Below are 7,079 nucleotides of genomic sequence, written 5' to 3' on the forward strand. Positions count from 1 at the left end.
AGCTAATGCATTAGAGGAAGAGAACTTGGAAGGGGACTTTGACGATGAAGCTCTAGTGATACGACACTCCATGGTTGTACCTCAAGAAAGAAACAAAGTAAATGCACGAGTGTGATATATTAGGATAACACTGTATGAAAAAGATAGGTTCTATGTGATATTATCCACGATATACAAAATAGTCTAAATCCACTCCCTAAGATAACCTTTCTAAACTCTCAAAATCATGTAAGTTCAAAACCCAGTCAAGTATAAATGAGCTTATGTTTGGATAATATACCTGATTGAACGTTTATCCCATTAAAATTCTCAAATTCTTTCCTCCTAAACCTCCTAACATATGCAAAAGGATAAAAGTCCAATGAGTTTTTCCCTAGGTGCCCCTGAAGAAACACAAGTACCTGGTGATTCTTCTGGTACTCTACTTGATGAACTTTTGATATGGAGAAATGGAGATCTGAAGGATGTGTGCCTCACTGTGTCATGTATCTTACTTTTGTGGTTTGTTCTATGCTCCGTTGTTATATGATTAATTACTTTCAGTTCATTCACTTCTAGATTGTATCATATTCCATTTGAATTTTCAACTTCCCTGCCTTTGTGCTATTCTCAATTTCTAAAAATGTCTCATGTTCAACTGTTATATAATTCCAGGTTGCAGAACCATTAAGGGCAATGGTAATGGGTGCTCCACTGGAGGATGCTCGGCATCTTGCTCAACGATATGATAGAATGCGACAAGAAGCTGAAGCTCAGGTTGCATTGGATATGTCTGATAAATATGTGTTGTCTTAAGCCATATTCTGCCTTGCTAGTAGTATCCTTTGATTTTCATGTATTGAATATTGATTGCAAGTCAAAAAAAAAAAATCATGTACTGATCTCCAATCAAAAGATCTAGACCCTGTACAATGAGATTCTGTACAAGGGAAACTGATCTGACCAACTTAAAGTTGCAATAAGCCCTAATACAGCCAAAAATATTCTTATAAATTCCTTTCAATAAGAAAGTCCTGATAAAAAATGTCTCTTTTTGAACAAAGAGTGATTTTCCAACCAAGAAAACTCGATGCCCAACACTTTTCTGAGGACCTCTTCTTTTGAACCGTCTCCCCTTCAATATTCTGCTATTCTTTCAAACCACACTGCCCATAATACCGCTGCAGGGATAATGCTCCTTGCTTAAATCCCTTAGATACCATGCACCCATGAATCCATTCACATCAGCTGGGAAGCACATCCTGACTCCAAACAGATCCAGCATACTTCCCCAAATCCAATACACAAAATCACAATGAATTGATTAATGGTTTGTAGTTTCCACACATCTATTCTATTACACATGATTCAGCCCTCATCCGCCACTTCTATACCTCTTGGTTCTCTTCTAACTAAGCTGTCCCTAGCCAGAATCTTATCTAGCACAGCGGACCAAACAAAGAAGGCTAATTTAGATGGCACATTTCTGATCCATATCCTGTCACTTGGAAATTCAATATTATCCTCCCTAGTCAAACTGTTATGAAAGGATTTAACAGAAAATTCACCTGATTTGTCAAATATCCACTTCCTTTTGTCTTCCCTTAGTCCACTCATCCTTCTGTTATACAAATTCTGCAACAGGCTGATTAAGGAAGTCACCTCCCAATCATTCAAGTTCCTCTGAAATTGGGGATTCCAAACACAACACCTGTTCTGGATTTCCATACACTCAACCATGGTTGCATTCTTATTCACCGCAATCTCATAGAGATCAGGATACATGTCCTTAAGGGGGCCATCAACACACCCTTCCAAAACTGAGGCTGGATGTTCTGAATTGCCTTCCATACTGAACATCCATAGGAGGATCTTACATCTTCCTGTCTTCCAATATCTGCTACTAGAGTGATACTTGGATACATATATTCTTGTCCATAAACTATTTGGCCGCTCAATAAATCTCCACAATCACTTCCCTAGAGGTGCTGTGCTGACGTCCTTTGGCTTTCTAATCCCTAAACCCCCTTTATCCTTGGATCTGCATAGTGTCTTCCAATTCACCAGATGACGTTTATCTTCTCCTTCCACCCCTTGTACAAAAAATCTCACTGCTGCTCCAAAACAGCAGCCGTCCTTGCTAGGATTGGGAACAAGGACATGTAATATACAGGTAAGGATGTCAAAATGCTTTTAATTGGAGTGACCTTGCCCCCTTTTAAGAGATATTTTCTCTTCCAAGAAGCCATCTTTCTGTCTACTTTTTCTATAATAGTCTCCTAAATGGATTTAGATTATAATTATGACCCAGCAGCATGCCCAAGTATTTGGTTGGAAGTTTGTTGACTCTTCAACCCCATTCAGCTGCCTATTCCTCCAAATTTGCAACTTACCCCACAACCATAATTTCACTCATGAGGATATTAATATGCAAACCAGTAACCACTTCATACCATCTCAGTACAGTCCTAGCATTCCAGAGCTGCTCGGCTGCTCCTGGGTTGCCTCACAGAAAAAATGGTTGTCATCTGCAAATTGCAAGGGAGGTACCTCTACTTCCCTTCCATCTACTTTGAAGGCCTCCATCAAACCTGCCTTGCTAGCTCTTTCTACAGTTTGAATAAGCTTATGTTACACAAATGAATAATAAGGGTAACAGGGGGTCCCCTTGTCTTAGATCCCTTGAACTCCGAAAAAGTCTAAATGAACTTCCATTTACAAGCACCAAGAAAGAGGGAGATGATGTACAGATTTTATCCAATTTCTCCATCTCTCACTAAAATTTACTCTCTTTAATATATAGTCCAAAAAATTTGAACTTACATGGTCATAAGCCTTCTCCACATCATCTACTTTACACATTAAACCAGCTCTTCCACTTCTTTTCCTTGAATCAATTACTTCATTTGCAATAAGCACCCAATCCACAATTGGTCTCCCCCCAATAAACGCTCTTTGGAATTCAGATACCATTTCTTTCATCACCTTAGATATTCTGTTAGCTAACAGCTTAGCTATTCTAAAATGCTGATGAACCTAAAATCATTCAACTTCACCATACCTTTTCTTTTTGGAATTAAAGTGATGAATATGTGGTTTAAATTTCTTTCAAGAGCACCCCTTTCATGAAGATCCTTCAGAACCTTCATTAAGTCTTCTTTGACTATTCCCAACATTTCTTGTAGAAAGAAGAGTGAAACCATCAGAACTCAGAGCCTTGCCCCCCTCTAGATCTTTTAATCATCTTCCACATCTCCTTCTCAGAGAAAGGATTTCTAATTCCCTAGCTTGCTCTTCCGATGAAATTTCAAATTGGAGATCATCTAAACCAGGTCAGTGAGGCCAAACTTCCTTATACATCCCTTCATAAAACTTAGCAACATGATTCTTTATCTGTCTCTCTTCAATTTCCACCCCTTGAATCTCTATTTTCTTTATTGTGTTCTCCATTCTCGCATTTGCCATTTTGTGAAAAAATTTTGTATTGTCATCTCCTTTAACCATAAACATCTTGAGTTCTTGACCTCTACCTCTATTTAATCTCCTCTATATATGCAAGTTTGTCAAATTCCCATTTGGCCAAATCCCTTCTTTTTCTCTTATCCCTTCCATTGTTTCCATTCTCCTCTGCCCTGCCAGCTTCAGAAATCACATCAAAGGATCTTCTCTTCCTATTTTCCACCCCTTAAACACCTCTTTGTTCCAATCTTTAATCTTTAATTTCGGACCTTTCAACTTTTTGCTCATTATATGACTTGTGGATCCTTCAAAAGACATTTAAGCCCACCATTCAGCAACAAAATCAACAAATCCAATTTTCTCTACACCCCTTGCATTCAGTGGAGACCACAAATCTATCCAATTTTACTAAAGTTGCATCTTCCTGGTTATTTGTCCATGTGCATTTACCCCTCAGCATCGGCAAGTCAATTAACTCCCACCTTCTCATGAAATCTGCAAACCTTCTCATACCCCTTCTATTTTCTCTACACCCCTCTTCTCAAACACAAATATAATTGTGTTGAAGTCCCTTCCAATTACTCAAGGCTGACTCCACTTCATCCAATTCTTCCCAAAATAAATCTCTCAGATCCTCATCATTTGGTCCATATACTGTCATCAGTACCCACTCCCAGTCATTAATGGGAAATTGGGAATATTATACCAACATGTTTCTGTAACTTGTAAATATTTTGCAATTATATCTTTTTACCTGTCATTTAAAACAAACAAGAGGAATGAGGAAATAGGCCAAAAGTAAAAAAAAGGAAAGAAAAGAAACAAGGATGCCCCTTGAGTCATGAATAACATAATTCATGGTTCCTTCCTACTGATAGGCTATTGAAGTCCTCAAACGCCAAGTGAAAGTGAGAGAATCTGGAGGTAATCCTGATAATATTTCAAAGTTAGAAGCTGCTGAAGCCAAGCTACAAGAGCTCAAGTAAAATATGGAAATATTGGGAAAGGAAGCTGCAGCTGCAATGGCTGCTGTGGAAGCTCAACAACAAAGATTAACACTCCAGCGGTTAATTGCTATGGTAATGCATCTGCTCCATTTTGAATGAGTGCACTATGCATGTTTGCATGTCCAATCGTTTTAGGAAGTTCGGTTTGAAAATGAATCGATTTCCCTTTTTCTTTGCACTGAAGGTGGAAGCAGAACGTACATACCATCAGAAAATCATACAGATACTTGATCAACTAGAAGGAGAGGTATGGGATCATGTGAAAAGTCCTCAAATGATAGGGACATTTTTTTCTCATGCAGATGGATCTATACTCATTTATGAATTTGACATAGCTCAACCACCTCCTTAAAACAAGTCTGTAAATTTACTATAATTTGTGGCAAATAGCAGATGGTATCAGAACGCCAACGAATTGAAGCTTCTCCTAGCCCAACTGTGGACAACTCCATGCCACCACTTCCATCATATGAAGAAGTTAACGGTGTCTTTGCTTCTCAAACATTTGATGGTTCAACAGACAGCATGGGATACTTCTTAGGAGAGGTAACACATCTTTTCCTTGTGTCTTAGTTTCCACTGATATGCACCACAGGTTTTCAATGTCTATTTTCTTTCTGATTTACTCTTTTCATTTTCTTCTAGGTTATGCATTCATATCAGGCCGAGTCAGATGTGGAGCTGAATTTGTCAGTTGGCGACTATGTTGTTGTCCGAAAGGTTTTCCTTTCCTCCTTTATAACATTATTTTATTTGACTTATCTTCTAGTCTATATCCAGCCGACAACCAATGCTAAAACCAAGTAGCATATTTTACATACCTAAATGAAGTCTAAGCCTCACAAGGGCACAATCTATAATAGATAAACGACTGAAAAGTATAATAGAGTTAGTTGGATAAAGTGGAGATGTGCTTCAAGAGTGCAGTGCAATTGCCTTACACTATTCATCATATACTGAAGTGAGAGTTTTGTATGATCGAATGCTTTAAATGAGAAGGTGAAGGCTACAAGGAAATTAGGTCAAATGGTGAGACAATATTGCCAGATTCAGACCAGACCAGACCAGACCAGACAGTGAACCATTTAACTGCAACTCAGTAGCATATTTTGGTTTTAGAAAGTTCCTTTTTTCTTTTAATTTCTAATAAATCCTTTTAAACTGCTGTTGATCTAGGCACTAGATGATAGTTATAAAAATGATGTTATGAAGTTTTGAACCTGAATTTTCTGTTTGTAAGTTAAGGCACCAACCGCTGGAGCACAAGTCCATTTTTGTATAATGGGCTTTCTAACCCAGTGAGTGAACAATATGGTTGACCATGTTGTTGAACACCCCCTTAGTGATATGCATTGATTGATGACATGTTTACTCTTGATTAGGTTTCATAGCCCATCATAAATTCCTTGTTTGTAGCAGATTCAAAGTCCATGCAAACATGCATATCTCATGTCCATGTTTGCCTAAAAACTCTATCCATGTGAAAATGCAAGTAATTGCAGATCAACATGTTGTATATATATATATAATGTTGTAAAAATCCAGTCATGTTTCTGGGTTGGGAAGGTCCAAGTCTGACAATATTGTGGTGAGATTTATTAGATCATATTTTAACAGAAAATCCAATGTGTAAAAGGAAACAGTATTTAAATGTATTGTCGAGCTTATGACCTTCCAGGGTGTCAAATTAATCCTATTTGCCTGTTAAAAATGTATAAAAACGAGCTTGTTAAGTTCATAATGCACAACATACTGTTTATGTTCTTGGATTCATTGTAATCTGCTATAAACTAGATGTGTATAATGGGCTTTCTAACCCAGTGAGTGAACAATATGGTTGACCATGTTGTTGAACACCCCCTTAGTGATATGCATTGATTGATGACATGTTTACTCTTGATTAGGTTTCATAGCCCATCATAAATTCCTTGTTTGTAGCAGATTCAAAGTCCATGCAAACATGCATATCTCATGTCCATGTTTGCCTAAAAACTCTATCCATGTGAAAATGCAAGTAATTGCAGATCAACATGTTGTACTTGTTCATCTAATACCCATATTAAAACAAATTATTTTTCTCTCTTACTGATCAAATTCAGATTTCTTTAGAAGGTGTTGACAGGTATGCTTTTGACAGGTATCAAACAATGGTTGGGCCGAAGGAGAGTGCAAGGGGAAAGCTGGTTGGTTCCCATTTGGATACATTGAAAGACGAGAGCGTGTTCTTGCAAGCAAAGTGGTTGAAGTATTTTAGGTGTTGGGCATGTTGGGTTTCTTAAACCATGTCCAGTTAATTTTTGTAGAGCATGCTTTCTTTAATGCAAAGGAAACCTACTCTTAGTTTGTATTATAAGAATGTATAAAGTATAATGTTCTGTCTACTTTCTCTTATCTGGATTTCTTTACATCTTGAGCTGTTTTGAAGCTTCCTGCTGCACATGACCCGTTAGCATAGGTGTGGGGTAATATGTGTCGTGTGTAGAAAGCTTAAAAACAGCCCAGGCTGTTTTTCCCGAACAGTCTTTTAAGTTTTTCTTACATACTTTGGTTAGTGTGAAACTCTATGCTCACTCATGCAAAATGACGAATCGACAAGTGAAGGCGTTTCTCTTTGGGAGTTTCCTTACGTCTAGT

At 37.8% G+C, this 7,079-nt stretch overlaps 1 pseudogene across 1 annotated transcript in view; it reads left to right on the plus strand.

The window, feature by feature from the left end:
* The window catches only part of LOC148849122 (SH3 domain-containing protein 2-like), a 34,319-nt pseudogene extending 27,483 nt beyond the window's left edge, over positions 1-6,836 (plus strand). The window contains exons 5-10 of the transcript XR_016101412.1: positions 655-756; positions 4,317-4,517; positions 4,630-4,692; positions 4,839-4,991; positions 5,091-5,165; positions 6,583-6,836. The product of XR_016101412.1 is annotated as an SH3 domain-containing protein 2-like (transcript). The remainder of the gene's footprint in view (positions 1-654; positions 757-4,316; positions 4,518-4,629; positions 4,693-4,838; positions 4,992-5,090; positions 5,166-6,582) is intronic.
* The last annotated feature ends 243 nt before the right edge of the window (positions 6,837-7,079 follow it).

The sequence above is a fragment of the Nelumbo lutea genome, chromosome 6 (genome assembly GCF_056320005.1).
Source record: "Nelumbo lutea isolate HS-2025 chromosome 6, American lotus-T2T, whole genome shotgun sequence".
NCBI classification, from domain to species: Eukaryota; Viridiplantae; Streptophyta; class Magnoliopsida; order Proteales; family Nelumbonaceae; genus Nelumbo; species Nelumbo lutea.